Raw genomic sequence first — 19,835 nt, forward strand, 5'->3', positions numbered from 1 at the left:
ACAAATTATCAAAATGGTCATGATAATGAGGTAAGTGATTTGTAAGAGAAATATGACATAACACTTCATACAACCTTGGCAAAGGTTCAGGTACCTGAAAATGATGAAAAATGAAGAGATCTCGATAGTTATGTCGTATTGGAATCGAATCAAAATGATTGTCGACGGTATCTTTGATATTAAGTAGGATTCAATGTTATAAATGATTATCACTACAAGAAACAAGCTTATTTATGACCAACATTTAGGGACGAGTTAATAATTCCATCACTAAAAGTATACATATTGGGACGACATTATATTTCGGTCCTAAAAGCTATATATTTTTGAGAAGGTGCGAAAGCTGGTCCCTAAAAATATCAATAACTAGTCCCAATTGTAATAGAGAGAGTTAGAGGGAGAGCACACCGCCAAAAAATCCCTAAAAATTTTACCAAAATCAACCTATTTTTTTCCTGAAAATTTGGGAGCCAAAAGAAACCCTATTTTCTAAATATCTAAAAAAGAACTCTGTTTTCTCTTAATACCCATTGGTCGTAACTTTGCCTATACGTGTTCTCAATAACGTACGCTATCTATCTTTCATCTCGATCAAGTGCAGGTTCTACCTAGGGTTATCTAGCTCTTCATCAAAGCCTCTCCATTGATCAGCAGCGTCTCTATTTGCTTCTCTCTACTACGAAATTTTGGTAAGTTTTCTTTTCTTTTTCTTCCAGTTCTCTGTTATGTCGTTCAACTTTGCCCACTTTTCTTGTTTTATTGAGTTCAGATTCTAATTGATGGTTCAATTTGTTGAAGTGTATTCAAGTTTGTAGAATATTGTGTGTTCGAAAAATCACATAACCCATAAAGTAAAGTTTTTTTTTTCCTGAAAAATAACTAAGAGGACACCCTGCTTCTGTTATTGTCTGCCTCGTGATTTCCATTCTTCAATGGGCACCAAAGTTCCTTGTTTGAATGAATATTTGATTGTCGTTTGATTAGTTGATGATTATAAAATAGAAAGATTATTTATTTTGGAGTCTTTGTCAACTTGTAGTAACAAAACTGATTATTTTCTATATACAACAGAAGTAATTGTTTTCTTTTATTTATCTATTGCGCGAGTGAATCGATAAATATTTTAACTTGACTGAATTAGTTGTATTTGGAGTCTATGACCAGTGAATTAAAGATAGTGATTACTATGTTTTATACTCGACAATTGATAAGTCAATTTTGTTTCAGTAATTAATCTGTGTTAACCACCCAAGCAGGCTTAAGATTAAACTTGCTCAATCTAATGAATCTTCTAATCATATAGCATACACAATTTCCAGAAAAAGAAACTATGTACTTCACCTCTTATCCTAGTAGGTTTTTTCATGCAAGCAGCGTAGGAAGTCTCCTTCGCAATGCTCTCCCATATTCTAGTTAAATCTTCCTACAAATCTGCTCGAGTTCCTTTTAATCCATTTGATTAGTTCAGCGTATATAATTTTGAATACATGGGCAATTTTTGAACTCCTCTAGTATTATGTATAATTCACTGATCATTGAATCAGCAGTCTGCTCTGCATCATTCTTGACGACTGTAGCATGTTTTCTGACATATTAGTTTCACCAGATCAAATGTTTCGAATAAATGGTTTGCGATTCAACGACTTTTTTGGTACAATCTTCTGATCCTCGTATAACAAGTCCATGATTTCATCAACTGTTGTATCCATATAATGTTAATCAAAGCTGATACTATAATCAAATTCTTGTTCACTTAGCTTATGTACTTTAGGAGCCAAAGGTAAGTGGTTAAAAACACTTTTCTAGAATTAGAATGAACAATATTTGTTAATATGTTGTTCACGTATTCATCATTAACGATGACTATGGAGTGATCATTTTGTTGTTCACCTAGATAGTTTAATTATTAGAGAGCAGGCTAAAACTTGCTTGAATTTGAGTTTCCTATTTTAGGTGTGGCAAGTGTCTGACAAGGAAGTTGGTGATTAAGATCACTCTTACAGTTGTTCTCATCAAATGTTGTACATACAAGCTTCATATGCTTGAATGACTTATTAGTTGAATCCTTAGCCACTACAGTTCGAGAACTGTTTCCTTGTGCATTCTGAACGACTGTGTATTCATTAGCATTTGTCTCCTCTTCTTTGTTTAATTTAATAGTAGTCAGTCTGTTTTGGAACTCAATTTTTCTCCCTCCTGCGCTTGAAATCCACCATTCTAGTCGCTGCCAGAATAAGGTTCATGGTTTCTTCAAAAACATCATTTGCACTTAGATTGAGAACTTTCATCATTGAATTTGCAGCAGTCTGCTCTGCATCATTCTTGACAATTGTAGCATGTTTTCCTGACCTATTTGTTTCTCCATATTCATCGTTTCGAATAAATGGTTTACGATTCAATGACTTTTTTGGTACAATCTCCTGATCCTCGTATAACAAGTCCATAATTTCATCAACTGTTGTATCCATATAATGTTCATCAAAGCTCATACTATAATCAAATTCTTGTTCTCTTAGCTTAATGTACTTTAGGAGCCAACGGTAAGTGACTACAATCACTTTTTTTTGGAATTTCTGGAATTAGAATGAACAATTTTGTTGATCTATTGTTCTCGTATTCATCATTAACGATGATTATGGAGTGATCATTTTGTTGTTCACATATATAGTTTAATTATTTTAGAGTGGGCTGAAACTGGTTTGAATCTGAGTTACCTGTTTTAGGCATGTCAAGTGTACAACTTAAAGATTCTTTATATTGGAGTCTCAATCTAGTTTACTAATTGTTTTATTTCATTAATTTTTTACATGTCGTTAATCTACACATCTGGTAACATCACTGATTTACTAGACTTTGGAGTTTCTGAACAATCAACTAAAAATAGTGATCACCAAGCTCTATTTATTACAATAGACAAGTCAATTTGAATGGTCATTTATGTCATTGTCTGGTCAACAAGCAACTATTAGCTTTTTAAAAAAATAATGAAATCGCGTCAAGAAATAAGATTCTCATAGAAAATAATCATAAATTATAGACATGAAAGAAAGCATGAGTGAAAATCTAAGGATATCCCAAAGAAAACTTCAAGTTCTAGGAAAGACATTCTAACTATTTTGCTTTGTATATGGTGTTCTTTTCTGTAATTTTTTTAAGTTTATTCCTTTTTGTTGTTCAAGTTTGGTATGTCAACATATTGGCAAGAAAAAATATATTTATGTCATTCTTTGCAATATGATTGTATAGCACAATTCATTAACTAAACAAGTAGCTAAGGTCCACTAGAAAGTGCAATCTTAGAGTTCAACTTAGTTGTGTCAAACTAATTGAAACAAGTTCTGCGCATATTTTGATTTTTATTTTCCTTTATTTTTCCAAATCTTATTTATGTATACTATAAGGTATGGCACCTAGTAAGCAATGGATGCAACTTGTTGACAATCGACTCGATGAAATCTACTTAGACGGTGTGCAGAAGTTTTTGAATTATGCCTTTCAAAGAACAGGAGAAGAAAATGAAATATGATGTCCATGTATCAAATGTTTCAATACAATTTTAGGAACTCGTAAAACAATTGAGACACATTTGCTAGTGTATGGAATAATTCGAAACTATACTTTTTGGTATCATCATGGAGACCGTTTGGGTGAGCCATTGTCAAAATCAGATACGAAATCTAATGATGAAGATGGTGATGCAATAGAAGAATGTGAGAGTGATGATGAAGTAGAAGAATTGTTGAGAGATTTATATCCTAATCATAATGGAGGAAGTACACACACAGATTGTGATGATTTACTTGAGGAAGAACCAAATGTTGAAGCATAAAATTTTTACAGCCTATTAAAGGATTTCGAGCAGCCACTATACCAAAATTCAAAAGCTTCAAAGCTTTCCTCTTTGATCAAATTGCTTCATATCAAAAGTATGGGTCGTTGGAGTAATGCGTCATTTACAATGTTATTGAAAGTATTGAAAGATGAGTTGTTGCCTGATGGCGCTGATTTGCCAAACTCATATTATGAGGCAAATAAGATAATTAAAGAACTTGGGCTTTCTTATAACAAAATTGATGCTTGTACTAATGATTGCATGTTATATTGGAAGGAGGATAGCTTACTCGATTCTTGCAAAGTTTGTGGTGCATCCAAATGGAAAATAAATACACATAGTGGGGAAACAAGTAATAGGAAAGGTAAAAAGATAGCTTCAAAGAGCTTACGCTATTTTCCCTTAAAGCCTAGACTTCAGAGGTTGTTTATGTCTACAAAGACATCTACTATAATGACATGGCATAAGGATGAAATAGTTGATGATGGAATAATGAGGCACCCAGCTGATTCAATGTAATGGAAGTCATTTGATGAACTTCATCCTTTATTTGCACTTGACCCTCGTAATGTTCGGCTTGGACTTGCTAGTGATGGATTCCAACCATTTTAGAATTCAAAATCCTCACATAGCATTTGGCCTGTGGTTCTTATTCCTTATAATTTACCACCTTGGTTGTGTATGAAACAAGAAAATTTCATTTTGTCAATGATTATTCCTGGTCCAAATGGTCCTGGAGATGCAATAGATACATATCTTCAGTCATTAATAGAGGAATTGAAGGAGTTGTGGGATGTTGGTATTGAGACTTATGATGCATCAACTAGACATAATTTTAAGTTGCATGCTTCTTTGTTATGGACCATCAATGACTTTCCAGCATATGGAAACTTATTTGTATGGAGTACAAAAGGAAAATTGGCATGTCCATGTTGCAATAAAGATACTTCTTCAATTCAATTCACTAATTGTAAGAAGCAGTGTTTTATGGGTCATCGGCGTTACCTTCCTCATAGTCATAAATGGAGGAATGAGACGAAGACATTTGATGGAAACAAAGAGGAAAGGCCTGCGCCAAAAATACGTTCTGGTATTGAGATACTTGATCAAGTGCAAGATCTTGAAGGGCTTCAGTTATCAAAAGATCCAAAGAAAAGGAAGAAGATTTCACATGAAAAACGGCAGGATAATTAGAACAAGAAAAGTATCTTTTTTGAACTTCCATATTGGAAGTGTCTCTTGTTGCGACACAATTTGGATGTTATGCATATTGAAAAGAATATATGTGATAATATTATGGGTACAATAATGAGTGTCAAAGGAAAGACCAAGGACACAATTAAAACACGGTTAGACTTGCAAGAAATGAACATTAGGTCGGAATTGCATCCAATTCAAAATGGGGAGAAAAATGAAGTTCCAACTGCATGCTACACATTGTCTCCTGAAGATAAGCACAAATTATGCCTTTTCTTAAAAAATCTAAAGGTTCCTGATGGGTTTTCATCTAATATTTCTTAATGTGTGAATCTAAAAGATCACAAGATATCTGGATTGAAAAGTCATGATTGTCATGTTCTTCTTCAACATTTACTCCCTCTTGCACTTCGTGGTATGCTGTCTAAAGAAGTGTGTGAACCACTTATTGAGTTATCAATATTTTTTAGAGTTCTTGGATCAAAGGAGTTGAAAATTGATAACTTGAATCAGATTGAAGCTCAAATTACCGTAACACTTTACAAGTTAGAAAAGGTCTTCCCTCCTTCATTTTTTGATGTCATGGAGCACTTACCTATTCATTTAGCTAGTGAAGCTAAGATTGTTGGACCGATTCATTATCGGTGGATGTATCCTGTGGAACGATGGTTGTATTTTTTGAAATCTCTCATTGGTAATAGGGCATGTCCTGAAGGTTGTATTGCAGAAGGCTATATTGCAATTGAATGCATGACCTTATGTTCGAGGTATCTGCATAGAATTGACACAAAGTTCAATAAACCTGAACGAAATTTTGATGGTGGTTTAAAAAAATGTAGTGGAGGCTTATCTATATTTTGTCAACCCGGAAAAACTCTAGGAGCTAAAACTCTGTGAGCTTGAAGCAGATGAATTAGTACAAGCACATATATACATACCGAAGAATTGTGATGAAGTTTTACCATTTCTCGAGTATGTAGAGTTCTTTCATATCATCTTATTATTAACATTTCCTTTAGGATAATTTCCTTTCTATATGAGATTTATGGTTCACTTCAATTTTATAGAGAGTTTGCACAAACTAATGAGAATACTCGACACTTGTCTGATGCAGAATGGAACTGACAATTTATTGAATGGTTTAAAGATAGGGTGAGTAATACATAAACATCAAATTTGATATTTAAATATGTTAATCCTAATTCTAAAATAATCAATGTAATATTGTTAATAGGTCGCACAATTGCACAAGGGAGATGATAGTCGTATGATGGAAGATCTCCTGTCACTTTCATGCGGTCCTACACAATATTTGAGGCGTTCTAATGGTTATGTTGTTAATGGATATAGATTTCATGTAGAAGATTATGATAAAAAGTTAAGGACTCAAAATTGTGGCGTTGTTGTATTGGGTGAGAATGATAAAGATAGTGAGAACCTTGATTACTACGGTGTATTAACAGATGTGATTGAGTTGCAATTTGTCATGGATAGAAGAGTGGTTTTATTTCGATGTAATTGGTTTGATTTGTATGATGGAATAAAAAGAGTTAAAAAGGATGAGTATGATTTTGTGAGTGTTAATCCGGGCAGATTTTTGAAAATTAATGAACCCTTTGTTTTAGTAAACCAAGCATCCCAAGTGTTCTATGCTAATGATAAATCCAACAAAGGTTGGCAAGTCGTTATGAAGACTCAACCTCGTGATTCCTTTGAAATTATCGAACAAATAAATGATGATTTATAGAGTTAGGAAGTCCTTCACAAAAGAAACGAAAAAGAACTAATGAGGTAAATTTTCTTTTTTTATGAATTGATATATTTATTGTTACACTTTATGAAAGCATGATTTATTTTGTAACTACACTGTCAGACATTTTTCCTTATTATTTTTTACTTTTGGACTTTTTTGCAGGTTCAAGATGAAACTAGTCAAGACTGAAAATGAGGACAGTTCAACTATGAAGAGTACTTTGAGATATACATTTGTTGCGCCTGGTTCTATTGGAAAGGGACGAGGACGAGGACGAGGCCTTGGACTTAAATCATTGGGTGAGAAAGGGAATATGCCAGCTAAGAAGTTATTTTCTCAATCTAATGATCTTGTTAACCACTACATCCAAGAAATTGAAACAAGTAAGATATTTTGTTTTTGTTAAACAGAAAATTATATTCAACTAGTAATCGTTATGTACTACCTTGCTATTACACTCTGTTTCTTTTTCTGTTTCACAATCTGTTCGTCTCAATGAGTTCTTGTCATTGTTCTTCAGCTTCTCATGCTCAAAAAAACTATGTTAAGTATTGATAATATTATTTATTTTCTCTACGTTCTATAGGGAAGACTCGAGGACTAGGACATAAAAGTTCTACAATGTCTAGTAGTCAAGGAATGGAAACAGTGCATAAGAACTCCCTGGCTCTTGAGAAAGAGAACATGAAAATTAATATTCCATCTCCTACATGTATTAATCAAGTTAAGCAATACACCAAAGAAGTTGAAACAAGTGAGTTTGTTTTCAACTCTGTTGTGTTTTTTTTTTCCAGAACTATTGTATTTTGAGGAACTGTTATGTTACATTTTCTCGGATGCAGGTACTACAAGAAAGGGAATAGAGCAAAGAACTGCGTCTACAATGTCTTCTAAAAGCACAAGATCGAATACTACCAAGTCTTCTAGTCAAGAAATGCGAAAAATGGACAAACATCCCTTGGTTAGTGAGAAAGATAATATGCAAATCAATATTTCATTGCCTCCATCTACTGATCAATTTATGAGACACACCTAAACAACTGAAAAAGGTTTGATATTCTTAATACATATGTTATGTTATTAGTTTGTAGAACTGAATTTGGTCGCTAGTCTTTACCAAATTATGAAACTGCAGGTTCACCTAATCCTAAAAAGGTAAGAAGAGTTCGAGGGAGCAACATGTGCAAAGAAGTTGCTGCACTTGAAATTGGACAAAAGCTGAAAGTAACCTTTTACAATAATCGAACGGTTGGAACAAATAGCAAATTGTTTTTGAGGCATTTGGGAAAAATTGTTCGTGATCGTAATATATGTCCATTGGGAGTATCATCGCGGAATGATATTAAACAAGAAAAGTTGAATCATATGTGGGCAGCCATTAAGGTAACAAATGGCACCTGATTCAACTTCTTTATTGTTATTTGATACACCTGATTATTCTTTTCCATAGAACAATCATTAAGGTAACAAATGTATATGTGATTCAATATAGAGTTTTTTGTCGAATAATTTTCATATTTCCCATGTGCTACTGCATCAAATGTATGTGAATCACTAGATTTTTTTCTCTGAGAGACCAGAGAGAAAAAGTAGATGTAGAAAATGCAGAGCTATTTTTCTACTGGAACATCTGCTACTTGATTTATTATGAGCTACTGGAATAAGTAAATGTACAATTGAAATTCTTTTTTTTGCTGGAATATTTGCTTATTCTAGTAGAACAGAGCTCTTTTTCACTTTGGTATCCTTTCCTCGTACTTTTTCCTTATTAATAACTCAACTCATGGTTCGATTATTGTAGCATAAATTTGACAGTGTTGACATGAATGATCATCGTGATCATATCTTGAGATGGATGAATGAGTTATGGAATAAATGGAGAGGATACTTGCATGCAAAATATGTGAAGGATAAGCCTATTCAACAGTCTCTTAGGAATATTCCAAGGGGAGTAGACAAAAAAGAGTGGGAATGGTTAGTAAAGGAACAATTTGCTTCTGAAAGTTTCCAGGTATGCCTATTGATTTAATAGTATATTTTTCACTCTTTTCTACTACTTGATTTACCTCATTAGCACCAAATATACCCAGTTGTTGATCCATGTTGCTGAAATAGTAATTATGCTTTGAATTGCTGCATCACCCGTTTGGTATAGACTGCTCCACGTCTTCCTCAATCTCGCTTGGTTGAACTGTTTCTTAGTGATATACAAAATAGAGGTAGTAATGTTAGAAATAGTTCTGTAAATTGAGCGTCTAAGTCCATAAATTTGTTATTACTCTTGGACTTCCAATTCAGTAGTAATGATAGTATTGTTGCAGCAGTAGCATTAAGGGGATAAGTGAATTCCCCTTCTGATGGATTTCCAGTAGTAGATTGCAGCAGTACCTTAATCTTACATTTGTTTCTTTTGGAAAATCTTCTAGTTTCTTTCTTTCCAAAGAAAGTAAATTCTACCAACTAAGACAAATTTGTATTCAGGCAAGAAGGAGTAGGAATGTAGCAAATAGAGCTAAGTTGACGATGCTTCATCATATTGGTAGCAAGCCTATTCGAGAGATTATTTATCAACAAGTATTATCATAAAACTATTTCATAAATGGAATATTTACAAGGTTTGAGTTCTTTGACATGTTTTCCTTTGATGTAAATGGAGGAAAAGATAGCAATCCACCAGATTTGGCAACCATTTTCTTTGAGACTAGTAAGAAAGATAAAAAGCTTGTTGAACCTGAAGCAATTGAAAAACATGTGCGTTTGGTAAATTCAATATGTTTATTACTTGAAATTGTTATGTGGTTTGATAGAAAATGTTCTTTTATATATTTCGTAGGCTCAACTTCAAGAAATTGTTCAAGAAAATCCATATCTACCTAGCATAGAGATTGTTGAAAAATGTTGTGGACCTCAAACTCGTAGCCATGTATTTGGATTTGGGGGTGGAGTAAAGACGAACGATTTAAAAGGTGGAACTTCTTCAAAGGCTGAACTATTTTCTACTCTACGTTCAACTCGAGAGGATAACAAATCCTTGAATGAAGAAAACAAATTCTTGAATGAGGAAAACAAATCCTTGAACAATCGCTTGTCTACCTTAGAAAATGCGATGAAAGAAATAATGAAAATGAAGGAATTCATCGCTACTCAACAGTCACATGTTCAACCTGCGACATCTTTTGTTTCAACTGAATGACCTCTACTTTTTTGTTGACCAAGTAAGCAACAAGATACCCAACTTTTTAGTTTATTTTGTTGATTTGCATATAGTCATTTTCTACTTAGACTAATTATGGCAAAATAAAGGATGGTAGCTAATACTTTCCAGCTAAAATATATAAACTAGATTTGGCTGAATCCATCCTCATCTCTACAAGTTTTCTTTTTCTGATTGTCTTAGAATTTAAATAGAATTAGCTTAAACTCAATCGAGAAGAAGTATAGGTAGTGTCCTTAGAAAGTAGAAACTGATGTCATGTTGGCTGGGTTGTTCAAGGTTGTTCTGAATGCATGTATAATTAAGCAACCATTAAAACCTATGGAATGGGGTTAGTGAATTCCCCATATCCTTTTCCCCTGACAATGTGCGGCTTCGAGTCAATATTGGATTGCACAAGCATTAACCATTAGGCAAACATTGTAGAAGCATGTCATGTACTTTGTTTTCTGATTTGTGCACCCACAAGTTGATCAAAGTGGATCTGATATGTGTGGATTGCACAAGCATTAACCATTAGGCAACAATGGCATCTAGATGAGCCATGAAGTTTGAACCAGCAAATTTATCATCAATAGGTAAACTATTTGATAACATTCATAAAATAAAAAATAAACTTTAAAAGAGAGTTTAGGATGCCAACTCTTCATAGAAGTTAAAGAAATTGTTTTAAATTTCCTTAGGCTTCTCCAAGCTGATTTACATGTAAATCTGCCTGTGTCTTCAAGGGTCCAGACTGGGACATCTTTGTGAGCCTCATGGATTTTGATTCCTTGAATGTGCTTGGCAATGTGAGAAGGAATTGTATCCATCAGTTTTGGCATATTCCATATTTCAGTTTCAATGTAGTCCGAGACTTTGATATCCTTAGAGCTTTGTTGATGATTAAGGAGGTTACAGAGGGGGCCTTTTCCCGTCCAGTTATCCCATCAGAAAGAGCAATTTCCCTTAGCTAGTAGAATAACAATAGCTTTAGGCAACTTTACCACTGAAAAAAGAAGCGGTATTGCAGGGTATAGTCTCAACATCTCGTTTATAACACATTGAAAATAAGGAAGTTTAGTGAAATAAGATTATCAAGGTCATAGATGTGGTCTCTGTTCCCGCAATAAACAAAACTTTGTACAAAATGATATAGACTTCCCTTCTGCTCACTGTTTCTATCATAACTGTAAACAAACCAGTGTGCCTTTCTCCTCTCTGTTCTGCACTGCTGCACTCTTTTGTTTTTGGTGAACAAGGAAATATATTGCTTTATCAAAAAGTGTCTATAGAGACTTGTGGCACTGCCACTGAACTAGCAAGAACAATATTTACAAGACCACGAGAAGGACAACTGGTACATCCTGTACTGCTGCATTCTTGGACTGCCTCCTTGGACTGTAAATATTGTTCCTGCTAGTTCAGTGGCAATTCTTATATAGGACTGTGAATATTGTTCCTGTAAATTCATGTACGGCTGCATTCTTGAAGTGCTGCAATTCTTATACAGAGATGCAGCAGTCTGCACTGCTGCATTGTTGGACTGCCTCTTTATTTATTAAATTCTCTATGCACAAATAGTATTTTGTATTCTTGATAACTGCATCTCAATGTTTGTCTGATAATTTTTTCTTATGTTCTGCAGCTTTTGTTGTTGTTTCTAGATAACACTTGTTGAAATTTGAACTGCTTTTGGGGTGAGTGATTGACCTAATTCTAGTATGAACTTTACATGTATACAATATTTATTTATCGTTTTTTAAAATTTTGAACCAACAGATTTTGAAGATTGAAGTTTCAAGTCAAGATACAAGTTCGGAAGTAACGCACAAGCTTGTTATTAGTTTTCTACGAATGTTATACAAAACTCAATTGTATAGTCTAAACTCAGATGTTAGATAAGTTTTTTGAAGAAAATATTGCAACTAGCATCATAGGATGTTTACCAATTTATTATAATTAATTGCAATCTTTATCTCTATCTTCTTGGTTGTCTTTCTATATCTTTTTTTAATCGAGAGTTTTAGTAGAGATTTAGTGTTTGTGAAAGAGTTTTATTTATTGTGATATCAATTTAACTAGGTCCATTGATGTTCAATCTAGGGCCAGAAATGTTGCTCGTCTGTAAAGGATAATTTAAGACCAGAAATGTCTCGTCTCTAAGGAATAATCTAGGACCTGAAATATTCTCTTCTCTAAAACTAATAAAGGACCAGATCATTCTTGTCTCTAAAACTAATCATGGACCAGGTCATTATCGTCTCTAAAACTAATCAAGGACCAGGTAATTATAATCTCTAAAAGGATTTCACGACAAGATTTTTCCCCGTCTCCAATGCCATGTAACGACCAGCCTTTTCTCTTCGTCGCTAAAGGCCAAATGCGACTAAGGCGGTTGCGACGGGTGGCGACCAGACTTTTCTGGTCTCTACTTCGAATTTGGGACCAGATATAGACTTTTAGGGACTAGATTTCCCTTCCTTAGAGACTATTTTTCTTGTAGTGTATGAGGATCTTAAATTCAAATATGTCATATAGTATTGACAGATAAATGATTGACAAAATAAAATGCATTATTCAAGTATATTATGTTTCACAAAGAAAAGTGATGTTTTTGAACTTATAGTTCATAGATCAAAATATATGTCAGTGGGGTACAAATGAATCATTGTGCGAAAGTATAATTGTAAGATATAAAGTACGGTTTGTGCCTCAAGGCACAAAGGGTTTTCGCAAAAAAAATATCCTGAGATTATTAAATGGAGATATATTCTCTTGTCGTGGATGAAAAGAGACTTATTTCAGTCTGGCAATAGATGAAATACTTGAATATGTATAATGAATGATTATTATGTCTAACTAGATATGAAAATCCTTAAAGTATTTAAAAGATCTTAAAGCAATTCCATTGAGTGCCCAATGGTTTTAAGACTACTTAACACAGAGAAATAATCTTTTTGACCTCATGAAAATGATTTAAAATGCAATGTATTAGTGCAATTGGTGCACTTATAGATTATTGGTTATGCTAATGCTAGAAGATTATTTGATATACATAATGAAAGTTATGTGAAAGGATTGTCAAAATACCATTCAAGTTACGACAAAAAACTAACAAAGCAAGTGACTCAACACATAGAAGATGTGTGATTTTCTTTGAGAACAAAGGACGAGCTTCAATAAAATTGAAATGATCAATCTAGAAGTAAGAAATGATTTGATTATGTAGATGCAAATATTTATTTGATCTGCATAAAGCTCGATCGCAAATGGACTATCTACTTATATACAGAGGCACAACAAAATCTTGGTATTCAAAGAATCAAATCATGCAGAAATAATATTGATCTATAAAGTAAGTCGGGAGTATGTTTGGTTGGAATCATGATCTATCATATTCAGAAAATATGTGACCAAAAGTCTTTTTCACACATGATTTTCAACAAAATGGCGAGATAGACATTCAAAGACCCATTCAAGTGATAATCTTGTAAAATTATTTACTAAGGATTGTCAACTTCAATATTTGAGAAGTTATCATATAAGATTGGAATGCATCGTCTCCGAGATATCTAGTAAAGTTTTTATCAAGGGGAGAAAAATATGTGTTGTACTCTTTTCCTTAACCATTATTTTATACCAATTGGGTTTTCCTGGTAAGGTTTTTATTGGGGCAACATTTAAAGCGTCTTAAAAGATTTGTGTACTCTTTTTCATTCAATAGGAGTCTTTCCTAGTAAGGTTTTAATGATGCACATTATCTATGGGCATCCAAGGGAGAGTGTTATAAAATATTATGATATGGATGTCCACTACAACAAGATGTTGCAACGAGTAATTATCTCCATCACTTCCATCAATTATGAAGATAACCTCCATATTTATGACCATTATTCTTGTAACCTTTAACCTCCATAACCTGCTCCCATTATATTCATGTTAATGTCATGTTTATGACTAACCTTTTGTATGCTTCTATGTTACACTATAAAAAGAGGCATAAGGGTTCATATTGGATGTACTTGAATACTTTGAACAAAAAGAAATACTCTTATATCATGTCTCTATATTTCTATTGTTTTCATCTTTTATATTTCTCGTCTTATTTTGCTTTAGTTTTACAATAGATTTGTGTTCTTTTTAAAATAATGTGTCTAATTGAGGTTTCTTACTTTGTCTCACTATTAACCGTGATACTCCAATTTCATGACCTTCAAGTGAATGCACTGAGATAATGATATGAGAAGTTAATAAAATAAACTTGTTGTAAACTAAGAGGAAAAATACTAGAATACTTATACAAGGAGGTAAGACAAATGGTGATGGAAAGTATAAAGTTGGGTGCTTTATTTATTCTCTTCAAGTGTGTATTTCACAATGGTAAAGGATACCCTTTTATATGTTTTAGAAAACATCCGTTTATATCCTTTAACCAAATACGTTAGTACAACATTAATACTTACATTAAATCGTTTCATTACGTTAGGTTGTTGATGAAAAGAATTGAAACATCCACAATTAAATGGTTTTTTAACACTCTCCTTGGATGTTTATATATAGTGTGTCTCATTAAAACCTTAATAGGGAAAACCTAGTGGGAAAAAGCCTAATGAAGGAAAAAGAGTACACACATTTTGTAATACGCCTTGAGTGTTGCCTCACTAAAAACCTTACCAGGAAAACCCAATGGGAGAAAACCATGGCTAAGGGAAAAAGAGTACAACTCATATTTTGCTCCCCCAAATGAAAAAATTATTTGATATCTTGGAGAAGACGCATTCCAATCTTATATATTAGCTTCTAAAATGTTGAGGTTGGCAATGCCCTAGTGAATAAGTCTTTAAGATTATCACTCGAACGAATCTATTGAACATAAATCTCACCATTTTGTTCAAGATTATGTGTGAAAAATAACTTGGGTGAAATATTCTTTGTTCGGACTTGAGGGCCAGGCAGCTTGGTGAGGACTTGAAAAGATGATGGCTAAACAATGTCATGTGGGCATGACATTGATATTCAAATAAAGGACAAGGACAAACGACAAGCAAAGCTAAGGAAGAAACATAAAGATCAATAGTATTCTCACTAACACTCCAACATGCACTCCAACATACCTACCGATTAATGGTGGATATGCTCAGCCACTTTATCATGCCTTACTTGTTTGAATTTTCTTTTCAGGGGTTCCCTATATGCATTTTGAATGTGGATATAAACTTTTTTTGCAGCAACTTCTGCATTTTTCAAGTATTCATCCTGATGCTCCAACTTTGGGACAACAATACCTCATTTGTGTCTAGAGTCACAATCTTTTAGGAACATTCTCACCATGACCATTTGATCCTACCTTATGATCCCCTAAAACATATAATTCTTTACATTCATGAATGAAACGTATTATCTGATGTAGACGTTAAGAACTAATATCTGATGTTCCTAGACTAAATCCATTAAGTAACAAGAAATGTAAGACTAGCTTAGTTCTTCTGCATGTTGAAACACTACAGTTATTTCAAGTTTTACATCAGATCCAAAGCTTGCCAAATAGACAGAATGTTAGCATTTTTACCAAACTGACTAGAAAGGTTTACTGTTGAATGAGGTCATATACCTACAAACCCTCTGTAAAAAAATGGAGCTTTTGTAGACTGCAGAGAGTTGGTAAGAGAAATTACAAAGTCAAGGTTATCGTGCTTGCCGTATCAAAGTTGGTTACTCCAAACGTTGAGCGACAACAAATTCCGCAAGTTACCAAAACCCATGGGTATATTTCAAGTGAAATTGTTTATAGGAAAAGCAAGCTCTATCAATTTTGAAGCATTGGCGAAAGAGGACGGTATGGAACCAATGAATTGACATTTCGCCAAGTAATGTATTTGGAGATCAGGGAAGTAGTTGCCTAAATCGGATCTAAGATTACCAGGGATGACAAATTGTACAACGGAGGAGGGAACTCCCCGGATCAGCTATTTAATGATAATCTAAGATGCCTCAACTTGGTCAATCGAGCTTAAGAAGCTGGCTCTTGTCCCTCGAGATTGTTGTACGATAAATACAACTCTTCGAAAGATGTAAGATTTCTAATAGAACATAGAAAGTGTCCTGACAGTTTTTTATTTCTCAGATACAGTTTCACTAACTTCATTAAAGTTACAACTTGGTTAGGAATTTTCCCCAGAAAAGTGTTGCTTCCAGGACAAAGTTCTTGAGGTTAATACAATGTGATAGATTAACTGGAAATTTCCCCTATTAGATAGTTAAAACTCAAATTCAGGTTTTGAAGCCTTGACAGCCTGCTGAGTTGTTGAGGAATTTTTTATGGAAGACATTTTCTTCAAAGAGATGTTTCCAAGATGACCCTAGATTGTACCTTCCAGTCTCAGCCCTTTGAGATTCAAATGGACGACTCTTCCGTGTCTCAAGCGACATTTTACTCCAGTACACTAACAGAAATAAACATAATCATTCCAAGAGACGAAAACTCTTCATGGATCCTCAGTTATTTAGGATTTGAATTAATGTAAGGGATGTTTTTCAGTTACATTCCCAAGAAAAGCAGTTGATGCAGCATGCTGGAGAGAAAATGAGAATATAAAACACAGTATGGATAGCCAGAAAGGTGTGGAAGTTAAAACTTGTTGCGAAAATTTCCATTCTGGAAGATGTCAAACACCAAACGATGATACCTCTCTGAAATGTTGTTTTTGGTATTGGAGCGCCATTGCATGGTATATTGACAAATACGCACAATTATAAAAAATCTCACAATGATTCTGACAAAAAAATATTTAGTTAGCATTTTCTTCAAGATTGATTCTGACTTTGGTGCTTGATCCACCTAATATTTTGTAACATCTTGCTATTTGAAAGTGCTAGGAAGAGCTAGAATTAGAAAGAGTCATTTTTGGAAAGAATGAAAAATCTGGAAAATTGGTTAAGTTATGTTAAGTTTGGGTTTTTGGTCAACTTGAAATGACCATAACTCCTAGCTCAGGATGAGTTAGGTGTGCTTCCAGATACCGTAGGAAGTTATTCGAATTATCTTTCCAATGCCATCGAGTTTACTCATTTCCAACTTCGTATAAGTGAGATATGTCTATTTGAAGTTGGGCTATCTAGTTAAGGAAACTCAAAACCGGATTTTAGAAGGGAATTATGTTGTTTTCCTTACCCAATTGATTTAACTCCTTTTTAGTGAATAAATTAGGGTCAAAACTAATTTGGTTCAGTTTGCACAATTGGAAATTAACACTAGGGTTTTAGATAGAAGAACTCAAGAGAGAAGAGGGAAATCAAGATTTCGTCGTCTTCGTGAGGAATTGATTGTGGATTTCGTCGAGGACTTGATCCTACAAAGTCTGTGAGTTCACATAGCATTGGTTTCATTCAATCACACGCCAAACACGTTTAATTCAACGTAATTTTTGTCCTAAAAGATTGAGGATCTGATGTTCTTGAGTTGTGCTCTTGAATTGCTTTCATTATATGAGATTGATGAGTTTTCTTGAGATGTTTTATCGATTTTAAGATTTGTTTCCTGTTATATTGTAGTGTATATGTTTTGGGTGTCTGAATCTAAGAAGATATTGGTAAAAAGTATCGAGTTTAATCAAATTTAGGTAAAAAAAAAAGAAGAAAATTCATTAGGGATTCACCTGGGGAGGGCCTCTGCGCCTCATTTGCGCCAGAGAGGCTGGGGCGGCGCGCCAGCCGTGCGCCAAAAATTGGTCTTTGAAGTTTGGGGCTTGAGCGGCGCGCCAGAAGTGTGCCAGGGCCGTCCGCCCCAACCCATTTTTCATTGTTTAGCCTGTTTAAGTCCTTCCAAAGTGTACTAACACTTCCTATTGATTCTCACTACTCTAAATGGCTTCTAAACATCTATAAATCATCCAAAAACATGAATCATAACCTTGAATCCATAAATTCAAATTCCATGAAAGTTAAAACCCAAGTCTAGTGAGTTCTTAGAGTCTTTTCAAGAAGTCTTTTGCAAATGTTTTTTTTCTTGTTTTAAGACTTGACTTTTGAGTTGAGTAAAGAGTAAAGTTTGAAGTTCATTTCTTCAAAAAGAGTATATGGGGACTATGCATTCCCAAAGAGTAAAAATGGTTTCACATTTAAACAAGAAAAGTAAACTGAGATTCCAAAGAGTCTTTGACCTAGTTTTTAGTAAAGAGTAAATGCTTTCACAATTAAGCAAGAGAGGAAACTTGGATTTACAAGATAACCTTTGAGCTATGTTTTGACAAATTAACTCAAACCAGAGAAAGAAATTATGTTTTTAAACAAAAGAGCTAGTATTATATTTTGGGAGTAGTATTGAGCACCAATATGGGGAGAGTTCAGACAACTCCTAGCCCCCAGAAACCATGTAGCCACCATGGGTAGAAAAGGGTTATACTTGTTAGATGATACATTAGTGCTTTTTAGTATAGACTAGTGGATCCACTTAGTAGTCAGGTTCTATACCCTCGGCAAGGTATAGGACGGCCCTAGCAGCGTGAGGCAAAACATAGTATCATCGTAATAACGCTTAAGAGATTGTCGTCTGTTAGATAAACTCCCACAGAAGTATTTTGTATTCTTATATACACAATTTATTTGCATTTTTATATACATTTTAGATTTTATAATGTATCTTTGCATACACACATATGATTATTGTATTTCTAAATACACAAAGTAGATATCCCTATCTTAAAAGCTTTTCTTTATATTGCATTTACATTACTGCTTTAAATTGAAATGAGTTGAGTTAAGTTGAGTCAGATAAGTTCTTTCAGTTTCTTTCAAGCTTATGTCTTGTTTTAGAATTTACCCTCACATACTTGTACATTCAATTTGGTGACGCAATTTGGCCTACATCATTTAATGATACAAATATCGGTAACCACAATCAGCATCCAACGCATCGTTGATTCTAGTTGAGCTTCAGAGTTTGTTGGAGAGCCTCATTTCTTCCAGAGGATTCATTTAATTGCTTTTAGTAGTTTTAGTTCATTAGGATGTCGTGATTCTTGTCCTGACATCCATATCAGTTGTTTAGAGGCTTCATAGACAGTCATGTGTTAGTTCTTTAGTTTTTTTTAATTGTCATTATCTTTTGTTGACTTGAGTTTGCCTTATTGGCTAGTTGAATGTTTCTTTATAACATTCTAAGTTTTATTTGGGTATATCTTTGTTATGTTAAGTCTTCCACTTAGTATGTAAGTCCGTTTGGCCATGCGATATGGTATCATCATATGGAATCATGATATGATATCATAATATGGAATTATGAGATGATATTGAAGTTTTGTTTGGACATGCGATATGAAATTTTTTGTGTCGTATGTTTCCTTATAAACATAAGAATTTCATAAGTTGTAAAACTATTAAAATAGCCCCAATTTTTTATTCAATCTTACCAAATAAACAAAAATTTATAAAACCACATAATAAATTATTACAAAGCTATTTGTTCTTCATTTAAGTAACTATTTAATCTAACTTTAATTCATCAAACTTTAATTCAATAAAAAAAATTGAACATAAATTGTAGTGTACTAGTCTTTAATATAATCTTCCCACATAGTACGGACAATATCTTCACGTTGAACTTGCATTTCTTGATCATGTGACCGAGAAGCCGAACCAACATTGTTACTTTGAGCCATTTGTTGGTCAATAGCATCCGCAACTATATTTTCATGCTCATAGACAATAAATATTTCATCAGTCCTTTGATATTCTCGCAAATAATTCTGTAACAATGCACAAGCTATGACAATTTTCACTGCATCAATTTGATATGCTCTGCTGTTCAAATAGATATAACTATAAGTTGTAATAAATACAAAATGGTAGAACTAATAAAA

General features: G+C 33.7%; 1 pseudogene; it reads left to right on the forward strand.

Annotated features, from left to right (window-relative positions):
- The first annotated feature begins 7,665 nt into the window (after window positions 1–7,665).
- Window positions 7,666–9,975, forward strand: LOC125823937 (uncharacterized; annotated as a pseudogene).
- Window positions 9,976–19,835: the final 9,860 nt, after the last annotated feature.

This window comes from Solanum verrucosum, unplaced genomic scaffold (assembly GCF_900185275.1).
Source record: "Solanum verrucosum unplaced genomic scaffold, falcon-dt-bn FXZP01000065.1, whole genome shotgun sequence".
Lineage (NCBI taxonomy): Eukaryota > Viridiplantae > Streptophyta > Magnoliopsida > Solanales > Solanaceae > Solanum > Solanum verrucosum.